The sequence below is a fragment of the Diadema antillarum genome, unplaced genomic scaffold (genome assembly GCF_040938485.1).
Source record: "Diadema antillarum isolate AM-2024a unplaced genomic scaffold, OU_Dant_1.0 seq00000705_RagTag, whole genome shotgun sequence".
Classification (NCBI taxonomy): Eukaryota; Metazoa; Echinodermata; class Echinoidea; order Diadematoida; family Diadematidae; genus Diadema; species Diadema antillarum.
Genome location: NW_027271610.1, coordinates 49,687 through 71,218, shown reverse-complemented (window position 1 = coordinate 71,218; position 21,532 = coordinate 49,687). Strand labels below are relative to the sequence as shown.

General features: G+C 37.2%; 1 protein-coding gene across 1 annotated transcript in view; it reads right to left on the bottom strand.

The window, feature by feature from the left end:
* LOC139737783 (gelsolin-like protein 2) overlaps positions 1-21,532 on the bottom strand; it is a 61,756-nt gene that overhangs the window by 22,367 nt on the left and 17,857 nt on the right. The window lies entirely within an intron of this gene.

The window sequence follows — 21,532 nt, the reverse complement described above, 5'->3', positions numbered from 1 at the left end:
CAATGCGTTGCCATGGTAACAGCTTTTTTTTTAAACCAAAAAATATACAAAAATATTGTGGATTCAGCTAACTTCCTTTAGTCTTTGAGCATTTAGCTAGAAATTTGGCACAAAAGACCACTGTGGTATGTAGATGTGTAAACGTAATCTTTCGTAAATGTCGATCAATGTGTTGCCATGGTAAAGGCATATTTTGAATGAAAATCATACAAAAATATTGTGGATTCAGTTAACTCCCTCATTCTTTGAGTAATTGGCTTGACATTTGGCACATGCAACCACTTTAGCATATAGATGTGCAAACTTTATCTTTCATCAATGGTGAACAATGCATTGCCATGGTAACAGCATCTTTTCACTAAAATGCATACAAAAATATTGTGGATTCATGTAACAACCTCAGTCTTTGAGCATTTAGCTTGAAATTTGGCACAACTGACCACTATGGTACGTAGATGTGCAAACTTAACCTTTCATCATTGTTGATCATTGTGTTGCCATGGTAACAACATAGTTTGAATGAAAATCATACAAAAATATTTTTGATTCAGGTAACTCCCTCAGTCTTTGAGCATTTGGCTTGAAATTTGGCACATGCAACCATTGTAGTTCAGAAATATGCAAACTTCATATTTTATCATTGTTAAACAATGTGTTGCCATGGTAACGGTGCATTTTCAATGAAAATCATACAAACATTTCGATTCTCCTGTCTCTGTTTAGAGAATTTTGGCTTCAAATTTGGCACATGTTACCTCTACATTACCTAGATGAGCAAAAAATCTTTTGTCAGTGTTTAAAATGTGTTGCCATGGTAACAGTATATTTTGCATGAAAATGATACACTAATGTGAATTCAACTAAACCCCTCACCCTTTTAGCATTTGGCTTGAAATTTGGCACATATGACGGCTATGATATAGGGCCTATAGTTGTGCAAACTTCATTTTTTTCTTAATGTCCAACATTGTATTGCCATGGTTACACAATTTTTAATAAAAACCATAGAAATCGTCAGTTTATTTATCTTGCTCACTCAGTTTTTGAGCACTTGATTTGAGAGGTGGAACAGTGCATTGCCATGGTAATTTTTTTCTTTATTAAAAAGTAAGAAAAAATAATCCTGGTTGAGCTAATTCCCTCAGTTGTGGTTGGGGGTATATTAATCACAATGAGTGATAGTTCTAGTTAAAAATTCAGATTGCATCACTTCGACATAGTGCTTTGTTATGAAATATGACATCAAAGTTATTAAGAAACTAGTGGTCCATCTCACTTGAACAGTCTCTTGAGATGGTTCCCTGTCATCAGTTGAGATGGATTCTTAAGTATCAATAGATTAAGCAGGAATTTGTATATTCTTTGTCAAACATTTTGTCTACCAAAATGCAGTATGGAAATGTACTTATGTAAATCCATTTCAGACAATCGATATTCAAGGAATTTTAGAAATAAGTTTAGAATGATAGTTGTTATTTGAGCTTCTTAATGTTTTAAGGTGAATTTACTTCAGAGTTCACATAGTTCTTGATCCCTACTGTTGTATGTAATACAGTTTGGATCTAATTGTAAATTTTCCCTACGAAATAGTGGAAAAATTAGGAAAGTCTGGTAAGAAATAAGGAAATGTAACACGTGTTCAGAAAACATTTCTTGACTAGTCTGTATGAATATGCAAATACATGCGAGTGAAAAGTGTAAAAATATTTTGAAGGAATGACATACGGTAATCAATTCCCTCATTTGGACGTTCATAAAGACTGGACAAGATCTGTTTTCTGGAAATGTGTGAAATTGAAAAGAGGCATATCTTCCTTATTTCGTAGCTGATTTTCATAGTCTTTGCACCATTCTGTGTAGGGAAATTTCTTCTCTTTTCTAATTTGATTACAGTAATTTTGGCCTTTACTTCCCTCTTGATTAAATTTATACTATGCATCATTCCACAAAAAAAAAAAAAAATCAAATTCTCGGATCACCTAATAATTCTTTAAATTGCATGCATGGGACAAAGCGTGTAAATCTAAACGTCAAGTTAATGCAGGCTGTATTGTTTATTACACAGCATCATTTCTAAAATTTATGTTATTAGAATTCATATGTAATCTTATTTGTTCATAGTTTCCATCTTACGACTTAACGATGCTCACCAGGGAAAGAAATACATAAATTGAAAGTCTGACTCGAGTCGTATGGAGTCATCTTGCAAGATAAAAAAAGTGAAAAAAGTAATCTATTTGGCAATGAAGGTTCCAGTCATCTAGTAACTTGTTTACAGAACACAGTGAAAGAAGCATCAGTAACATGAATGTGAAGATGTGACCATCTGAGACTATTGCAAAATATGCTCTGGTTTCATCATGTCGTATTTCATTTTTTCTGGAGCCTACATGTGTATGACAATCATCTCTATATTTTGTAACTTATCGATGTTTGTGAAAAATGCATCAGTTTTATTTTGATAAAATAAATAGACCTTTACATGTGAAGAAAGTGCATCAATTGGCTGTCATTTTCAGTAGTCTGAGTTTAAATCCATGATGGATTTATTTGAAATAAATCCAAGGAAGGCTTAATATAAGTCTTTCGTCGTTTAAATCCAAGCTGGATTTATTCTAAAAACAAGTCTAAGAAAGATTTAAATGTAATCTAATAAGACTTAAAAAATAAATCCTATAGACTTGAAATTTAAGTCGAACATAGACTTAAATTTTTAAGTCCTAGCTAAGACTTACTTTTAAGTCCTAAGGTTTTGTCTGTATTTACAGTCCGCTAGGACTTAAAGCAATAAATCCTTAGGACTTAAAAATAAATCCTAGAAATTAAGAGAGTATCAAGGGACAACAAATTGAAACAAAAAATAATAAAAAAAAATAATTACAAACTATTCAAAGAATAAATATAAGACATATATTGACAAAAATTGACCGATATGCTGGGGGCCATCTCATCCACATTTACAATAGAATTTATTCAGGGATTTTTTTTTTTCATTTTGCTTTTTAAAGACTTTCAACTTTTCTGCTACGTCTAAATCGGCAGCCATGATCATCCTAGAAGATTTGATCTTTCATACAAGGCTCAACGGTACGCACTCGCAGGAAAGGAAAGAGGAGTGTGACGTACAAGAAGCAGCGAGATCTTTTCTCCACACTCCTGAAGATCGCCATGGTTACCACTATCCCCTCTCTCTCTCTAGCTCATAGCAATTAAGTTGTAATACACATCATATTTGATCTGCACCGAGGTGACATTTTGAGGGGAAATGAACATAACAAGGTTCTATAAAGGTTGAATTTGTGGGGAAAATATCTCTAGAGGCGACGTTTGTGACATATACAGGCCTGTGAGGTAACTTTTTGTATACCTACTTTTTGATACTGTGTGCAAATATGTGCTTTGCAAAGATAACAGTTGCATCCAATGATTCTATGAAAAGTGCCGACAAACTCTGTAGATGTTTAATAAACCTTTGATACATTCAGGTTGTACAGTTTCATACAGGTGTTCACAAGATATATTGAGACAGTTAAACACTGCTACACAAGTGCCTTCTTACATGCAACAATGGAATATAATATTCAACAGTACTTATTCATTTTAGCAATAATGCCATTTTTGTACAATTTCACAGATTATCTTCAACTTTTGATATTCTTACTCTCCCATGGGGTCACTGCTTTTCAACACACCCATGATTCATTTGTTTTAAAAGTTTGAGTCAATATTTCTCAAGAAAATTTGTACCATGACATACTTCAATAATAACTGAGGCAACCCTCACTGAAACAATAACCACTGATGCATACATATCACGCAAACATACAAAATGCTGCAGCTTGGGTTTGGTACACGGCTAGCAGTTGAATGCCTATAAGCACACAAGCCTGTTTGAAGGTTAGTGATAATATTTTGAGGCAGATGGTTCCCTTTAATCAAGAATCCCTTTGGCTGTATTGATTTTCCAGATCTATTCAAGGCAGGCCTTGGAGCAGAAATTCATTATTGACAATGATAGTATAAGGGATCAAAGAAGGCTGTGATACAGTGGCATATTGATAGACTGCTGGATGGAGAGATAGAGGGAAGGAGAGGGAGAGAAGAGAGTATATATCAACCTTAACGTTCTGCATGACTGTTTCACCAAAGCAGCCTGATTCTGGTCCTCTGCATCAGAGAGCAGAGGCTGGTTGACCTGTTGAGGATGGGCTGATTGTGCTATAACACACATTTCCCACAGACACTTGCCCGAGTATACTCGGGACTCGTTCTCAACGGGTTAAAATATGCAACCTTTGAATCGTCCGATTATTTTCCCTGTCAAGCAATTTGCACAGTAGTGAACCTCCCTCTGAATCAACGATACTGTAAGTAATACTGAACTGAGAAGAATTCTCTCATGCAAATGAAACTTTTACATACATTTGTATCTACATACATGTACTCCATCCAAACTTTTACAGCTCTTCTGAGATACCCACAGATATGTATGTGGTCCTGTCCATCATCAATTAAAAAAAAATCAATACAAACTAAGAGATCTTTTAATTGACCTAAAGTAGCCTTCAAATCAAAATAAGAACACACCATGACCAAACGACTGTAGTGTATATAAAGTTAATGTTTCTCCCTCAAAATCTTCAACAATACAATGAATGAAGGCGTCCATTTGGGGGGCCACGAAAGCTCAAATCCAATATGCTATCCACCTTGAGTTAATGCAACATCAAAAGGCAGTGAAGGACATTCATAGAATTGATGGCTAAGACTATATTTGATTACTTCCCAGGGCAGTATATATGAATAACATTCAGTGATTATGTCATACTGAGATAAGCTTAGTAAAGGCTTATGGGAAGGGGGCATCTCTTGGTTAAAGCCATCACTGAAACAGTAGAGAATTAGAAACATAGAAAACCTTCTCCCATGCCACTGACCTTTTGCTGTGAAATTAAGAGGGGGAGGTAGGGGATCATAAATGGGGTGATAAGGAAGCCCTCAGGGGTGCAACTTTCTTACTCACACCAGCAACAGGCAAACAGAGGGCATCACGTTGCCATGGAAATGGCAAATGTTTGGCAGAGCGCCGCAAACAGGTACCTTATAAGGGAATTCTGGGGGCCTTGGAAAGGGGAAGTGGGCTGGCTGTGCGAGCACCCGGCCGTACTGCTGCGGTACAGATTGGAGGACTGAAACCAGAAGTATTTATAAAGTAGGAGGATTTCAGATTGTTTTGGAAAAGGTTACTTCCCTCTCAGTCGAGTGACTAAAATAGGATCTGAACATCAGTTCAGCTAGATTTTCAGCTTACTGGCTTGATAAGGCAACAGTCTACTTTGAAAAGGATTGTAGGAATCTTGGAGGAAAAAAGATGAAAAAGCCAAAGAAGTGCTCTTTCAGGAATAATGATGGACTGAAGTTGTACACCATACAATTTTTAAAATCACACTGGTTTTTTTTCTTTTTCCTGTTTTTCCCTATTCTTAAAAAGTACCAGGTGTTTCTAGCAATATGCTTTAGAAGAAGGGAAAATCTAAATGGCATCAAAATTAGCCCAACCTCAGTGTGGGGTATGCATTCTCATGAATAGGAAAGTCATATAAATTCCTTTTATAGATGAGAACTTGGTGTGTGAACTTGTGTGTGTCCAATGTACACTCATGGAGGTAGCTTTTCTACCTCCATGGTACACTGGAGAAGGACTGCTACAGCCTATGGGCCAGGAATACCCCCTCAAAAGCATCACACAACAATTTAGCCTCACATTAGATAACTTTAACGACCACTTGTTGCAGAAGATGAGCCATTACTGCAACAGTCAATAGTTCAAGAGAGCAAAGACATTTACATACGTCCCATGACATTTTTCAATTCATTTCTCTTTTTCACCTTCTTTTTCTTTATAATAGCCATTACTGTGATTTGCTAAAATAAACCACATGAATTCACTAACATCTTCATTCCTCCTGCTGCCCCCCCCTCCAAAAAAAGAAAAGAAAAAGAAAAACAAACAAAACAAACAAAACATTCCAACAAAGCACAATGAAGTTTATTAGCTCCCACCTGAGCAGTGATCTGTATAGACCTATAACCCTCATGAAATCCAGTATATGGGGACACAATTGACATAAATATCATCATACTGGGGCAACTCACTGACATATGCTACATGTATGACATCACACAGAAAGACAAAATGGCAACTGAATGGCAAATGAAGAGGCTGGACTGGGTAACCAGCAGTGTTCTGTATGCAGTTGTAAAATTAATATTTGATGGGACATCTGGATTCATTCACCATAATGCCATGTAGACATTAATGACGGGCAGTGACAGTGCTGCAGTTAAAATATGACCCACAAAGATAGGTCATGACCTTATGATGAAAAACGAATTCATACAACACCCTTTTTTTTTTACAAAGAATACTGTCGCACTTTGGAAGCGGAATTGTGCTACAGCAAAAGCCCAAGAATTAATGCATGGCAATACAGTCTGAGCATTATTCATATCAAAAGCTCCCTCACTTTTATAAGGAATAAAATATCCCACAAATATCAAGACTATGATGATAAATATAATGCAGTATTTACTTTACCAGTAGCTCCATTCAAAATTGCTTAACCGATGATCATTGTACCCCATATATACGTGCTAATCTCCCCACACCCTAAATAGAGGTACAATCATGGCAAATGGGGCTGGGCCATTGTGTTTATCTCGAAAATATGCCATATATTTCTTGCCTATTCAAACTGTAACATTCTGTCAGCCCACATTCAGGTTTACTGCATATCTACCATGCTTTGTGTACAAACAGATGATCAAAGAATATAGGTAAAAATATGAGTCTATACATGTCTATCTTTCTAGACACGTATTCGACTGCTTCGTACTATCACTAAGATGGCAATTTGGCATGTGACATTGGCAAGTGTATTTTTCATAAATGCTGGTGGCCTACTCTGTGAAAATATATGCTACATACCAGTAACAGAACAATGCTGACTTGACATAGCTGTTTAGACAAGGCTGTAGAAAGAGACACATTTATCTTTCATATACATTGTAGTTGTTGCTTTTTTTTTCAACGGAATACATCATCTTCTGTGCAAAATTTGAATAATTAATTGTGCATACAATGCATGAATTACTTGATACTTGTAGCTGATATTATTTCTTTCCTTAATACATATGGCTTCATCTAAACTCAGAAGTTCACCTTCTAGTCTTCCCTGGACTATTTAAGCATTGCATTAAAAGAAACAAGAGGAAGATGATAGCAAGTGTAAAAAGAAATTAAAAAAAAATAATGTGCTTGTGTGTGTGTGCACCCCATGTATTCCAGCATGTTGTATGTGTTTATGTGACATTTCAGTTTGGTGGAATTTTAAGGCATGCAAGAAGATTGTACTCTATGTATCTTCTTACCTTATGAGCACAAAAAAAAGTCCAATTCAAACAACACGATACAATACAATACCATTTCAGTTGCAAAACTATGTGTAATACATGCAACTGAGAACGAAAGTTTATTTTGAACAATAAACGATGCTTTTCCCCCAGGTAGTGTTTAAGCTACATAGAATATCTTTTTGATGGCTTGTTCAATACTGTCTAGGATGTCTCGAGACAAGCCATTCCCACCAATTAGTTAATTATTGAGGACAATCTACAGAGGCTAATCACCCAGTTCCTTTGCATATCAGCCCACATTATCATCTTCAGGTGCCTCTCTTCTTATCGGGAGTAAAGATTGTGTGTCCCAAAGGTGGTCAAAGTCCATACAAAACTGGATCCTAAAAAAAAAAAAAAAAAAAAGAAACTTCGTGCTTTTAGGCTGACAGAGAGAAGTAGCGCCACATCAGCGGCTTCTTGTAGGAAACAGAGCAGACAGGCATCGCCTTGTGCAGACGAGAGACGCGAGGTTTTAGACTAAACCCACTTCCGAACCCCCTAGTGCTCCTATTTAGCAAGGTCACTTTCAGGTTTTCAGTCTTAAAGAGATGTGCCACCCCATCTTCAAGTTGACTATGAGAAAGTAAAAGTGCAATCATGCAAATGTCACTGTCAAAATTTCATTACAAGTGACAAAAATATAATGGTATTTTAAACTATTCATGTTTTTTATATGACAGTAACACGATGGTCACAATAATTGTACATACAACATTAGATATTGTGAGACTTATTATTGCCTCACAAAGACTTCTACAAATCTAAACACACACAACGCTACTTGCTTTGACAGAAAGCAAAAATAGAAACAAAGTTTGCATCCATTACAAAGAATTATTTGCAGAGTAGTAACTGAATGGGACTGCAGTTGCCAAATTGTTGACAAAAAAATATATTTTAAGTTTTCTTCACAAACCAATGAGAAAAATGTGCTAATGATCTCATCATCTCATCTAATTTGCATATAATATGATAGAACTTAATACTTCTGCTTCTTGTAAATGTGTACCTAGTATTTCATTTTTTGTCCAAATATGAATCTTTCACTGTCCTGATTTTGTGACCAAATTCTTTTGATCAAGTCACTCGAGACACGGAGTGATGTTTCACATTTTTAAAAACGGTATACAGCCATGTTTTTACAGACCCTTGCAATTGACAGCATCTTTATCTAATCCAAGGGCACTGGCTAATGTACCAGCATTTAACAAATGAATGTAATCCAAGCGCTGCCCTCATTTTCTCATTTATGCACAGGATGTCATCTAGTTACCTTAAAGAGAAACACCACTGCCAGACTGTAATATTCCATATTTTTCATTTTTGTCTTTGATTGTACTGAAACTTTCACTCTGCCGTTTGGTTGAAAATACTCGTTTCATCAAAGTCAGCACTTGAACATAAAATGGAGATCCCATTTCTCATAGGAAAAAACAAGTTTACATTTGGTTTATGTTACATCAATATCATAGAAAATAATTTCGTGATATTCTCCAGTTCAGATTATCATTTTAAGCCCAACGATGGAGCCTATTTCCACTTTAAACTCAGAAACCCTGGGATATGAAGCATGTTGAGGTTGCAGATTCCAACAGCCCTGGTACAGCTTAGTGGTAGCTAAAGCATCATCCCACAGAACTTGCTTTAATAAAATGCCCTCTTGAGATCACAGTCTCAAAAATGATAAGACCACTTAAAAATGATGGTTTTACTTTTGGGAATGATGATGATTTTTGTTTGTTCATTTTTGTTTGTTGTTTTAAATTTTTGAACAAACTGCATTAATCCCACACATTATTCTACTGTATGTATAGCCTCTGGACCATTGGGAAGGGTGTGTGCTGATGGCTATTTGCCTCCACAGAGAAAGGAGACCAGCAAAAACTATGGAGAACTTTTTTTTTTGCTTGACTCAAACTTGAGGTATGTCTGTACACAAGAGAGAAGTTCAGAGGATGGGATGCATTCAAAGCTTGATCAAGAAAATATAATGTAACTACGGTAACAATGCATAAGTTGTTATATCTTGACACAGTGTCAAAGCAGATATCTTTCAAACATTTTTTCAAGTATCATTTTTTCTCTTGCTTTTTTTTTTGGGGGGGGGAGGGATATCACCAACTGCCAAATATTGCCATATGGTGTTACATTTAGTATAAAGTTTCTGTGATATTTACTCCAATTTACAAAGCTCCATTGAGCTAAATTACAAAAATCATATAAAACACTTGAAAACTAAACTATAAAGATAAGTATTTGATAGGAGACTCCTCATCAATTAATGAATCTCACAAGACCAAGTTCTTAACATTCATCTGGAGTAACAGAAGCAACTGAAATAAAGAACAAAATCTTAAGACAGAAAGTAGGTGTCTATGCTCATCTTTCAAACTTACTGCATGTAATATGATAATTGAAGTTACTTCACATCCAAAATGACATTTTACTGACTCTACAAGGAATGAACAAAATAACAAAATTCCTTTCACATCTGTCATGCAACAGTATATTTTTCCAGGCACCCACAAAAGGAATACTTCTGGGTTTTGTCACTCATGGCCTTGACACAGATACCCATACCATTGTCGTGATGACAAAAGCTGGAGGTATGCAAATGTGGGCTGAGTTTGACATTGGCCTACAATCTGGCCAAAGTGGGAAACCAGTACTCGGCGAGTATTACACAGTGTTGCTGAAACTAGATATTGGGTGAATCTGCTGGAAACGAACTAAAGAGACTTGATCATCATGACCGATCAGCACCTCAAAGGGACATCACAGGAATCATTAATTTCCTATCTTTGTGAATCTTACACATGAGGGCAGGAAGGTGGTTTACAGTAGATGTTATACTGATGTGACTGAGAAAAACACATTGAAATCAATAGGCCCTGCCCCTTTGAATTATTGAAAAAAAACCCACAAGCATGTACAGAGCGATGGAATTCATAGCGATGATCTGAACGCATGACATGAACATCACAATTACAACTACCCTCCAGTTTTTCGAGAATATGTTCTATTATCAAATACAGATCAAAATACCATATGACTACATTATGTTCATCACAACCTGTAAAATATCATTTCATTTTGTTCCTCCACCTGAGTCCCCACAATTTATACTAATGAATTCAAAGACTCCTTCTACACAAATACTAAAACAAAAACATACAATTGTGTTGTATTCTATAAACTGTATTTGAAACAGCAGTGTGCATTGCTTTGACCTTTCACAGGATTAGAGGGGAGCTTGACTTATCGCGGGCATAGGCAGCTTACTACTAATGGGATTACTTACAGCACCTGAGAGCCACCCACACCGATACTGGCAACATCTGATGTTGTAAATTATTTCCACTAGATAATAGACTATTAGATTAATTCTTCAGCTACTATCCATCACCCCTATCCCCAACACTTGACCACTGTAACCACCATCAATATTTCCTACCTATACAGGGGCGGATCCAGGAATTCCGTAAAGGGGAGGCACCGTTGCAAAATTAAAAGGGGGGCACACGCACCCCCCCCCCATTTTTTTCTTTTTATTTCTTTTGTTTTTCACCAAAAATAAAGAGGGGGCGCGCACCTCGTGTGCCCCCCTCTGCATCCACCACTGCTATAGTAATCATCTAAGACCACCGATCTCTCCCCCCCCAAATCATCAGCATTTCAAATCAACAAGAGATACATGCAAATCCCTTCAAAATGAGTTACACAAACCGATTATAAACGGCCAAAGAAAATGGAAAATCAGTGGACAAAAATCAATGAGAAATATGAAAATGTAGTTACAAACAAGTAATAGGAAATAATATGAGACACATTGGCAGAAACTCCAAGCACATACATTTTCTTATTTGCAGTGACTACCAGTACCAACATGACATTCTTGAGAATAAAATCTGAAATCATTGTGACCATAAGTAAATCCTGATTGATATAATACTGGAAAGTCATGAAATTCCTGTAGAAGATCTTAAATCAAGATTGCTTGCTTGCATTTGACCTATCACAATTTTTCCAACATGGTTACCTTCATAATTTTGTTTTCAAATCAATGTATTCTTTCACTTTTTTTCACTGAATATTGTAAAAAAAATCCTCATTTATTGTGGGACCAACTTTATTTCAGTGTGTGATGTCAGAATGTGACAGTGTGTGAATGTCATATTGGATGGGCTGCCATTCAGTGACAAGGTACACAGCTGTCACGTCTGATATGAAAATCCCTTTAACAACTGATCCATCATCAGTGTGAGTTCTCATTTCTTCAGCATTCCCACCCCTCCCCCTTTCCTCCAATAAAAAAGAAATTAAAGAAGAAATTCTGGTTTGATTAATACGTATCCACGACATCCCTATCCCACAAACTTGCATGTTGTCCTTACCTGAAGACGTCTGTGTCACCGAGAAACGTGACCCGATTGTGTAATTGAATTAACTTTGCTCGCTCTTTTTTTAGTAAAAGAGAAATAAAATTGCGCCCACTTGCCGTGCTGAGTGAGGAGGACTCGGAAAGTTTGTCATGACAGGTTGACTGTGACATCCTCGGCAGTACGAGGATTTGAGACCCAGCAGGCAAGTTATGGACCATTGGCTTTTGTCTTGCAATATCCTTCCCTTCTTCTTACCTCCCTTTTTGCCAGCATTTTCTCCCCTTTTTCCTCCTTTTTTCTTTTTTCTTTTTTTTTGGGGCTGTAGTTGCTCATTTCGCGGCGCAACATCTGGAATACTCATCCCGCCTGCAGCATCATTACCATCCGTTCAGCCCGCTGAGAAATTAATCAATGGTAACCGCGCAAACGATGACTCGACAACGTCTCTATGATAATTTTGGCCCCGTCTCGTTCTGGTCCAAGGGCCAGTTCCCCTTGTATGCCAGATGGCAGCCCGTTTGAAGCGTTGTGGCCTGATATCACATTGTATGATTCATACCGTTGTCATTGGCATGGGATAGTCTATAGTTGCAGAGAACAAACTCAGCTGAGGTTTTTAAGATGATCATTATACAGGTTATCAGCTCATTGGCATATTTTTGGTTATAATACATACAAAATTGTATTTTCTATTAAACTGGTTGGCTAAAATATATAGGCAGATTCCTGAGGTATTGAGCCCTGCAAAGATACTATGAGCTGATGTTGAATTGACATTGCTTCTATGAAAGACATAAAATATTGCACGATGGTGGAAACAAGTGGTTAGAGAGATTGACTTATGATTTCTGCTGATATATGAAAGCTGTTTTCTCAATTGAAAAACTATCGGGAATTATGAGGACACATGACAGAAAAGAAATCTCTATAAAGTATTGATAATTTGCGAGAGGCTGATAAAATACATGTACACTATGAACTGCTGGGTCAAAATGTTTGGTGTGCAAAAGACACACACACACAAACACATGCACACAAATACTTTGGATTGTGCCTGCATCTATTTGCTCTTACTTTTGGTATGTCAACAAAGATTTGCTGAAATTAAAAGTCTAAAGTATTGGCTCACATTGCCTTAATTTTGGTTTGCCTTGTGCATGGTAAAAGAAAAAAGATGATTCAATTACCTTTTTATACATTTTTGCATTATCTTTATCCCATGTTGTAACAAAATCAAAATAAATGATACCTTTTCTCCTCATTCTCATGATGATAATTTTGGTTAAGAGAGTATCACTTTGGCTATTATACTTTGGTATGGTAGAGGATATTAACAATCTCATTTGATATCATTCCTGAGATATACTATCAAAATATATGCCGTCTTCGCTTGTGTACAATCAACGATTAAAATAATTGATCAAATTTTATCACTTATTATCACCAATGTATATATGAACTTTGCTTCTAGAAAGCATCTGTGTTAGTAGTCAATATGCATCTGTATGGTGCATTTAAAAATCAATTTTGACATTATTCTTATGGTAGTCTTAATACATTCTGTGTCTTCTCTTTTTGCCAACTACAACATAATATTATAATGAAACAGAATTTATGAAATTTCACTGCATTTAAACATGGCTATTTCTTGATTGACAACTGCATCAAGACTTTGTATGCAATGCAGGATGACATAGTACTGTAATTTGTCACATGGTACAAATCTAGCGCCAGCCGGGCCACTTACACAGCAAAACAGCCAGCAGGGACCGAGTGTTTTCGGTAAGGGGCGCTATGCGTCCGTCTAGCAGGCGCTAATGAGAGCACCACTGACAGATGTCTTTGACTTATTCGGCTCCACAAAAGAGGAAGGAGGCAGTCAGAATCGAAGCATCTGTTGACGACTAACCACTGACCACTGACCAAATGGACTGAAGTGAGATTCCGGACTCTGCTGACTGACCACATGCAAAAAGACAGGGAAAAAATGGAAGGCGTCTCAGATAGACAGAGTCACTACAGATCTGAACAGGGACAGAAGTTTGCCACTTGAATATGTATCATATGTTCCTCCTTTTTGCACTTAGTTCCGTGGGCACAGTAGAATGCTGATACATCCACTATTAGAAATATACGTCTCTCACATTCAGGTACAGAGGAAATCTCTTCATTTGTCGATCTGTAAACATCTACTGAACAATACTGCCACTTAACCAAACAGCGTAATTTGAAACACGGCCAAAACAATGCCAGCAGCAGCTCCTTTGAGTCACAGTCCTAGTTCGCTGGTCGTTGTAAAAAGGACTGGCTTATTACTCAGACACGGGTGTCACAGCCACTGCAACATACAGGTGGTAGCGCTAGCAGACACCTAAAACCTATTTTCAGGGCAGCGTCGTGCAGCTCGCGGACAATACTGCAGCAGGCTGTTGAAAGTGGGCGTTACCAATGCCCTCTCTCTCCTTCTCTCTCTCCCCCTTCACACTCCCTCCTCTTCTCCTTTCTTTCTTTCTCTTCTCTCCTCTCTCCCTCTCTCTTTCTCTCTCTATATATATCTGTCTCTTTTTCTTTTGCACTAAATACAGTCAACCATGCATGATCACTAACTGTATGGTCTGTGTAAACATATCACATCTATGTAACACGTGCCATCTGTGCAAAGTTCGAGGTCTGGGCCTGTATTCACTGCACATGCAGTGCATACAACTTGTGAGTAATACCTCTAGGCATATGAAAACACTGGAAAAATATGACCAAAGAATGGACTTTCTCATAACCCTTTCCATATGCTAAGATAAACATGCACATTCCTAGTGCAAGATACAACATGAAACAATCATTGTTAGGAATTCCCACACTCTCATGCTCATAAATCACAAAAATGGCCCAGAGGAAATTATTGCAGCAAACTGAATTCCCATGTTTATCACAACTACATGTTGTACCTTGCTGTGGACAGCCTCAATGCAGCATCAAGTCACAGCAATATCAGGAATGATTTTGAATATTCATGTCGCCTCTTGGTTTAAAGGGAATATCCACACCTGTTACATGTAAGTCTGATACAAAAAAGTAAAACATTATCAGCAAAACAGTGAAAATCTAATCAAAATCGGATAGAAATTGAGCAGTTATGACATTTTGAAGTTTCGCTTAAGTTATACAAATGCTACTGACTGAGTTTTGATGTTATCTCCTCACAACTTGCCGTACTATACAGTAGTTTTTACAGAAAATCTAAATTTCCAGTTTTCGGTTCAATGAAATTATGCCCTAGTCTCAAATCCTGAGAAATACAAAAGTATATGACTGATCATTATTCTGAAGTTATTCAGCAAGGAATATCATATTTCACAGTTTCATAGAAAAAAAAATTTGTCAATTTTCTGAGCATGATCAATGGAAAATTGTGAGGTTATATCACCAGCTCCAAAATGTCTATTAAATCATATTAACTGTTCAAGAATGTTTCATGGAATTGAGTGAAACATCACAATTTTATAACTTCCCTAATTTTTATCTTATTTTGATCAAATTTTACTATTGTGCTTGTAAGATTTTATTACAATTTCTTTTCATAATTACCTTTGACTGGTCTGGAATTACCTACAAATGTTTGACTAGTCTGGAATTCCCCTTAAAAGTTGAGTCAAACCAAAGGGAATAATACCCGCCTCTCTCATCAATAGTGTTATAATCTTCGACTACTCATTTATTGAATGAACAAGTCGGTTGCAACTATAAATCTCTGCGCTGCGCCTGTACATTTGAAAAAGGAGGGGGGAAAAAACCCAGGGTCATTTGTATTACCCCACAGTGATCAACATTCACATTGCTGAGCTAACCTGACCTACATGTTATGTACATCACTTGGCAACTAATGGCCGTAATTGTAATCGGACATGAGTGGGCACTGCAGTTGCACACAAACAATATCTATCTGTGTCTCCCTTTCCACCAATCCCTTCAACTGATTACCACTCTTCTCTCCAACGACATCATCAAAGCTTCACAGATAAGATATGATATAGGCATCCACTCACTGGTGTAGCATAAAACTTGTACCCCCTACACGCCCCTGCCTGTGACCCTAGATAGGGTCAGTGTCCTCACCTGGGTGACCTGGTGGTGCGTGGGAGACACCCCCTCACACCAATAATACTTTATCTTTGGTTTACAGACCTCCCCTGCCCACACATCTACTCCATACACATTCTTTGGCTGATTAAAAGCATCCTTCACAACCATGCGTATCCACCATTGGCAAACAAATATACAAACAAAAACAAAATGCCTCAAACTATTTCAATAACCCCTCCCATCATCTCCAAAAATACCCCCCCCCCTACACATCGTGCCCAAGTTATCATTAAGAAAATTAAACCATGACCCCATTTCACAAAGAGATTTAAAATGACTATTTAAAGCAGCAATAAGTTACTATGGTAATAACAGCAACAGCTGAGCTTATGGTTTTCAGCTTTTTTTTCAACTGCTACCATGGAAACAACAATTACCATAACAATGTACCATTGTTTCCAGCTGCTTTTGTATATGAACCTGACTCATAATAAGTGTCATCATGAAAAAAGAAAATCCATGATATAAAAAAAATTCACAAATTGTAAAATTACGGGGCTAAAAGCCTTGATCCGGCACATTTGAAAATTAAGCTAAAATAGCACATTAACTCAGCAGGATATAGTGGATGAACTGTCATGCTTTTCTACTAGTAATGCAAATACTGTAAAACACACACAGAACTAATACATTCTCTTCTTCTAGTTCTGCAAAATATCTCATGGACATGATAATTCCCATTTTTAAACAAAATGATAAAAAGATATAACTTAACATCTTTCATCCTAAAGTCAATATCATTTACAAAGCAACTTCAATATAAACTGGTTTCTCCACTAACTGTCCCAAAAATTCACTTGAGTGGGAGATATTTTCTACACTTTCTGGACTAGTTGGATCAGGAAACCAATACACATATCCATTATGCAGCATAATGCTAATTTTAGCCTCCCTGTGTTACTAACAAGATGTGACAACTTTTTACATCAGTTCATGCTTGTCTGAAGGCTAGCCTCCCCACCCCCCCCCCCCCCCCCCCCCCCCCCCCCCCGAACCATCTGCACTCATATAGTTGGAGATATACATTACTTCATGAATGTGCTAAAAAGTGCAGTATGTCTTTCAAGTTGCTTCCCCAGACTCTACCTAAAAGCCTCGGGCACACTCTTGATTCTGACATGATAATTTTTCAGCAATTCAAAATGTATATGGGACTACATTTGCATGTTAGGAATCAGCATTTTTTTTAATAATAGAAATTATCTTCATAATAATTGCAGGGGAGACAGTTTTCTTCTCAGATTCTTACCATGTACTAAATTACTCAGGAGAAAAAAAAACCAAGCATCAGTCTAGATATACACAGTATGAAAATCCAATCTTTGTAAGCTGCTAGGCATGGATTGTAGAGGGGGATTTCTTGATTGATGTTCTTGATTGACCATTTTGCTAATTGACTGACTGTGAACACTGATTACCTAATGGCTGACCTGCACTTTCTTGACCAGCAGTTGTACCATCATGCATGATACCAGAAAGTAACTTGTACGCTGCACGATGACCCTTAGTGCCAACGCATATGCACTGAGCAGGTACAGTATGTAATACGATGCAGTTATCAGGGTAGATTGGGCAAACTATCCATGGTTGCTAATTCCAACAAGGCTACAACTTGAGGAACCTGCTGTGTGCATTTCTATGCACCTTGTGGAAAGGTGGTATAGACCGACAGGGCCATTATCATATTACAGGTTATGGGAGCGACAGAAATATTTTCAAATACCAACTTCACATAAATGTATCTCTCATGCTCCCTATCATTTTTAATTTCAGATCTATGCTTGACACAAATCAATAATTTATAAGTTAGCATTAAATGATGGGGCCTAAAAATGTATACAACTTTACTGACTGAAGTGACATAAATTCATATACAATATACTTATACCTTGCATTATGTATGACTTGTTGGTGAAATGGTGCCAACACAACAAAGAAACATATACTGAGGTAACCCACACACTGTGTGAAGGGCAACAAAATTAATTCTAATAGGAGCCTCTCATCTACCTACAGAGTCAACATAAACTTGTACAGTTCAGTGGTTCATGAAATATATTCATGAATAGCTCTGCTGCTCTGTGGTCAATGAAGGAAAACCAAGAAGCATCTCACGGGAATTTTTTTTTTCACGTTCAGGCAAAATTACAGACTCTTTGGCTAATTTATAAATGTGCAAATCTTCAGTATGAGCAACTAAATTGTTTGGTTGCGGCTGTGTGTATGTGTAACAATGTCATAGCTTGTCTGTGTTATTTCAAGTTCACATCATTTATATGCATGACCATTTAGTGTGAGTGTTCTTTTCTTTTCAGGAACATCCTTGAGAAATACAGGGCCAAGGAGAGAGTGTTTTCCTGTGTGGCAACATCGACAATTCACTTACACTTACACTTGCGGTTCAACAATTCACCTACATCTACGTAAATATCTAAAATATTTTGTATTCATACAATCATGTCATGTAAATTATATTTGCATATGATTTTGGTGGAAATGAGATACTGTATACGCTATATATTTCGCGGGGGTTTTATTTTCGCGAATTTCGCGAGTCGGGAGCTATTCGCGAAATTAACAACACGCGAAAATATTACCTTCCAAAATGAATCCCTTGTCTTGATGATACGAACATTTCAGTACTAGTATACCATGTCACGGCTTACCGAACAGACCATACTGGCTAAGCTTGTTTACGCACGTCCACGTCTACGTCTACTTACGTCTTACTTACTGTAGAGAGCCAATCCATTATCGCAAGGGGACCACTCGTCAGAAATCTAGCGCGATGGACTTAACCACTTCAAAAATGTTGAATTCTAACTTACTAGTTCGCAGAGTTTGGTAAGTTTTTTTCATGCAGTGTATAACTAGTATCATTCTTATTTGCTAGTAAGTTGAAAATTCACACTTTCTTTGCCACTTCATATTTTCTCTGGTCCCCCAATCGCGAATTTAACCACTCGCGAAAATGTGTGACGGCAGCAATTCGCGAAAATTTATGTACGCGAAAATTATAGCATATACAGTATAAACGAAATGAAAAAAATAAATAAATGAAGTCCTGACAATGAAATGAAATCAACTGTTTCTTATTTACTTTAGCCACACAACCAGGATAAATTAATTCATTCCATATTTCTTCAGAGAAATATATTTTCACACCTAATTCTTCTTTCAGTCACACTTTTGCTTCCACAAAATTTCTGCAATTTAATATGAAATCACAATAAAAAACACAAAATGTAAAAATCTATTAATCAAGCCATGTTACCAATAGCATCAAGGTAAGCCTACTTAAGCCACCACCATATAAACTATTGCTGATATGAAATCATTTCAACTGATATCTACATTCAAGGATGAGGGGGACTAATCCATGAAACGCTAGGAAATTCCAAATGATATCAACCTTGACGGCCCTAACGATCTTCAATTACCATCGCGCAAACAGAATTCGGTTTCTGATTGCATGATAATTGTCCTCATTTGCAGCAGAGGGGAATGCTGCAATTCCGCAGCAAACTCTATTGCAGTAAACATCGCCCTTCCGGCAGTGTTTGACCTGTGAATATGGTCAGTTTTCTCGTCCCATTGAAGGTCAGCCATTGCCCCACCTTAACACTTGTTGCCTTTGTCATGATTCATCATATAGATCACAAAATGGACTAACCATTTCTAAAGCACCAACAGCAAGAGGACCCCACCATATATACAATGTATCTAAGTGTATGGAATACTGTATACGGCGAATATTTCATGAGGTTTTTATTTGCGTGAATTTTGAATGTTGTGAATATTGAGTCGAGTGCTATTCGCGAAATTAAAGACACATGAAAATATTGACTCTGATCCTGATGTGAATGTGACGCACGCGTGTACACTTCTCTATTCAGTAGGACTCCACGATCGTGAATTTAACCACTCGGGAAATTGTCGGGAATTCCCGATTCGCGAAAATTTAGACTCGCGAAATATATGGCATATACAGTACATTCCACTAGACATGCAAGCTTACATGTATGCATGAATGCATACATTTATATTTCACTGCACACATGCATGCATGATGCATTTTACACTATGTACATAAACAGATTATTTTCAGACTATTTCTTTTTTTCTGTATGTAATTCTGCAATGAACATCCCAGTTCATTTAGTCGGTTGTCTAGCTTATAAATCATTGTACATAAATCATTGTACATACGAATTTATCCATGACGAATAGAATCTCCAAAATACAGGACATATAGGGCCTACAGAATCACAGTTTTTTTTTAAGTAATCCTTTTTTGTTTCAATCTCTGCATGTAATCAAAATATGCATACATAAATAACTTACATAAACATATAAAGTAAGGCTTCTTTTGATAACAAAAGCTGTTATTTAAGCTATGGCTACTTCAGTAGAAAATGAAATTGTCTAGGCTACACTGATGCAAGGAGAAAAAAAAAAGATATCTTGATAGACTGCAATGAAAGCCCCACATATTCACACTATCGATGAGAAGGTAATACAAGCCATCAATATCTTGGCATTTTGACATCGGGTTTGTGCATTTTCCAGCTGAATTTTGAAGCACGACAGCCATAACATTTCAGGAACAGCAGCAGACGGCGCGCTAGCTGCACGAGCATGATTAAACAACCAGATGACATCAACATGAAGCGGAACATGAGTCATTTTTTTTTTCTCTCTCTCTTTTTACTCCTCTGTTTCTAACCAGACAGCGTGCACTCACACTGGGGAATGCCGCAAATGTTTGGGCGTGTGTCCATGCCTCCTACCCCCACACAACACTTGGGGGAACATCGTGTCAGTCGGCTTGCAGCGGATTAGATGAGCAATTGTAAGAGATCTATGTGCAAGTCCACAATCAAATATTGCTGCATAAGGGAGCTGGGAATATTTACTGTATAACAAGCATGTGTTGACAATTATGAGTGTGTCATGAGATAATTTTGTAAGTGTACACAACCTCTACATACATGTATGACTTGGGTTTGTTTGGTTTTTTCAATCCACTCTGCAGAAAGAGCATACCAGCTGCGCATTCAATCGACAGGTGGAAATCGCTTGAGGCGGACAGCTAGTCACAACATATTTAAATGTGTCTCCGCATAAAAGGGAGGGGACTCTGCTATACACATCAGTCCAGAGTTAACTGTTACTATCATATGTCAATGGGCCCATCCTTTCCAGGTTGCACTGATTACAAAAATATTCCGACATGTTCAGTTTCTAATCCATCCCCCAACAAAACCAGCTAACAAGAAAACAAAAGGCAGGGATCTTATAATATTATTCACATGGAGTAGCAGGATGTTGATCGTGATCCTGACACCAAGATTTTTTGCGCTGATTCAGACGGACAGACATATCCTGCCAATTGCTGATCCTGACAATTTGTCCACCAAACTGCACATACCTGAAATCTACAAAAAATTAAAACCCTTGCCCTTGTGTTCATGTGCTGTTTTGATGCATGTTTTGAATAATGGGATAAAAAAATCTCGAGATTACTTGCTCCAGCATTCAGACACTCACAG